This window comes from Mytilus californianus, unplaced genomic scaffold, assembly GCF_021869535.1.
Source record: "Mytilus californianus isolate M0D057914Y unplaced genomic scaffold, xbMytCali1.0.p SCAF_11, whole genome shotgun sequence".
NCBI lineage: Eukaryota > Metazoa > Mollusca > Bivalvia > Mytilida > Mytilidae > Mytilus > Mytilus californianus.
In genome coordinates this window covers 31,961,719-31,965,331 of record NW_026262593.1, presented here as the reverse complement: position 1 = coordinate 31,965,331, position 3,613 = coordinate 31,961,719, and positions in this window count along the sequence as shown.

Here is a 3,613-nt window from a genome sequence, read left to right as displayed (position 1 = left end):
AATTGATGAAAAGCTACAACTCTATCTAGTCACTGAGAAGTGCTACAATTTTTATATATAAGCAGCACATAAACAGTAACAAGAAAGGCTGTTAACATGTGAAATTTAAGACAGCAGTAACTTATCATTAGTGGTTGCACTGTCAAATGACCAAAAAAAAAAAAAAAAAAAAAAAACAAGCATGTTAACTGAAAATTTGCAAAGGTCAAGGTACATTTTGTGGTTTATTTGGACCTGAGAATTTGCCAAAAAAAAGAGACTGTCAGCGTGACAGCAAACCGGATTTTCCTGCAAAGGTCGAACCCTGAACAGTTGAGCAAGTATGACCACAACATTTAAGCTTGAAACAGCTCTGAACTTCGATTGTGATTGAATATTTGACACAGAATAGGTTTGTGACACAAAATTAATGTGGTCAAAGAACTGAACAAAATTTGAAATTGGACATTTACCTATTATGGTCCAATATCCAATATCTAAGTACATTGTTAGAATAAGTATATCAAAGAACCCCAAGAATTCAATTTTTGATGAAATACTTATTAATTACACCATTTCTGTTTAAAGGGAAATAACTCTACATAAACAAGAAACCAAATGACATAGAAATTACTTATTAATTACACCATTTCTGTTTAAAGGGAAATAACTCTACATAAACAAGAAACCAAATGACATAGAAATTACTTATTAATTATACCATTTCTGTTCAAAGGCAAATAACTCAATATAATTTAATAAGAATCACTTTGCTACTAAAAGGTCTACAAATCAACAACGAAAACAGCTAAAATCGTGAAAATTGAACTTGACATTCATTTCGCCCGCCCACCCGCCGTACATCCCCAAATCAAAAACCGATTTTTCCTTCGAAAATCCGGTTAATAAAACTGGCCACTAAGTTGGCGGATCGTCCTGAATTTGCATGAAATATTTGCTACTGTACGTAAAGCAAACAACAATCAATAAATGATTAATCTATAAGTTGTTAGCCAGTATTTTACTCATAACAGGTAATGGAAACATCTGGTTTCAGCCATTTTCATATATATGGACAAAAAATCCTTATCAAAATACTTCTTTTATTTCAAGCATATATTTTCAAGTTTTGAAATTTGAAAAAACAAAAAAGTATCATGGAAATGATATTACTAGAGTAAGATATATCTTGTATTGTGTTAGGAGTAAATACATTTCTATTGTATAGTCTCCAACTTGTATATGTTTTGGATTTTTCAGCAGTATTAGCACGTCTCAGAACAGACTAAAATTTCCAAACTGCTTCTCCATACAAGTCCGAAATCTGCCGTTATATTTCATTTTTAAGTGTTTTACTTTGTCTTCTGTGCACTTAACTTGAGCAACCATTATATGCTTTCTGCAAAGATAACAAAATCTTGTTATAACCATGTGAAAATTAATGGATAGAAAAAATTTAAAAAATTACATAGGTAAAATCGCTTGAACTTTAATAAATCTGGTCGGTAAACATAAAATTATAACCAAAATTATAATTAAATCATTAAAAAAGCTCAATTGAAATCATGATATTGAAATAAACGGAGAGGCTGCCTATTTCCTAATCGTTTGGATTAATTTTTCAAGTTGTGTCCAGTCATTGCAATTACACCTTCTTGATAGACATGAACGGTGGGTTTAATGTATGCATATAAATCTTATTTAAGCCAACCACATTGTGTTCCTATACAGTCAAGCAGGGATCTTGACCATGTAGTGTTAGTTGTCTTTGTTTGCTCATCTTTATTTTTAGGAGGAGCTGGACCATACCCCATCTGGCAGGTTGTCCCCAACATGCTCAACATAAACATGAAACTTAATACTAGTAAATAGGCTGCTATTTCGTTGTCTTGTTTGAATTGTTTCACATTCTTCATGACAGGGCCTTTTATAGCCTACTATACAGTGTGGGTTTTTTCTCATTGTTGGAGGCTGTACAGTGGCTGACACCCACTTCATTTGAAAGCTGGTGGACATTTGTCTCATTGGCAATCATACTACATCTCCTTGATTTTATAATAATTAGACAAAGACCACAATATCTGAATGTATATGAATAAATACAAGCAGGGCATAAATGACACAATTATCACAAACGTATCAATATTGAAAGATGTGAAAATTATGTAAAAAATAGGAATCGGAGTAGTTGAATTAATATACAATCCAGTATAAAAAACAAAGAAATTATGAGTCTCTCCAAGTATCTGCAAAATGGAAAACAGAAGTAATTACTGTAAATTCAGAAATTATATATATTATTGATAAGGTTAAATTTTGCTGATTATCATTGTCTTTTTACAGTTTTTATCTTTTACTATAGCCCTCTTCCAAAAATAAAACCTGAACACAATGAGCAAAAGGTTGCCAATTCAGGACAATGAGAGGAGTACACTGATTGTTTAGGCCACTTTATCTTATTTGCAGATCTTGTCTCTTTGATCATATTCGCTTTTCAGTAACTATAACTTATAGTGTTCAAGATTATAGCAAAAAACAAAGCAAAGAAGGGATAAAAAATGTCTTTCAAGGGCAATTACTCCTATAAGGAATCGACTTACGATTTTCGCCATAATGACTTACTTCTTAACTTAGTAACTGATCCTTTCTGTCATTTAGAGTTTCTCTCACCTTACTATAATTTTCAATAAAAATGCCAAAAATCATAAAAATCGTCATTCAGGGGCAATAACTCTTACATGGAAAAGTTAAAAATTCTAGCCTTTTTATTAATTTGTAGATCTTATTGTGTTGAATAATTTTGCTATTTTATGTTTCCGTTTCTGTCTGTAAACAAAACATGTTGGTCTTTTATCAAAGTCAAGTTTGCTCTAATTGCTTAACTTTAAGATAAACCCACAAGTATGTTTTAGCAAATCCAGCCATGTGTAAAGGATCAAAACCCCGCATACAAATTTCAAACTATTGATTCCCTAACTGTTAGGTCAAGTTTGGTATATAAAATTGTGTCTAGTAGTTTCAGAGACTGATTTTTCAGTTTTGAAAATTTTTGATAACTGACGGACAGACGATGGGAAGGATGCCAACGACGGAAAAATAACAAAACATTAAAAATGCACATTACTTAAAAGACTAAAATATGGGCCAAATGAAATACCATAAGTTTGTAATTTGTCATCATAATAGAGAAAGTGTGTTCGAATTACAATGTATTAGATAAAGGCCGAATTATATGCAAATCTATTATTTTTTTAAATAAATGCATCTACTCCTTGAGACTCAAAATCTGACACCCCAAGCGACACATAATCTTTTTAATGAAAAGTTAGTGTGAAAACCAATAAATTGTAACTAAGAAGCTGGCATTTGGTTAAATTCCATGATTGGAATTCATTTCTATATAAATTATACGGGAAAAAATTGTAAAAGTAGTTTTTTATCCTGAAACTTGCATATGAAGCCTCAACATCTGCAACACGGAAAACTAGGGAGATGTGTTGGAGAAAACAGAGCACTGAAAACGTCTACTCCTGGAAAGAATGGAAATAGATTATGGTTCGGTTCCTTCCGTGCAATACATTATTTGGTACTAACAATTCTCAAAAAAGAAATTTGATACTTGAAGTAACCTTGC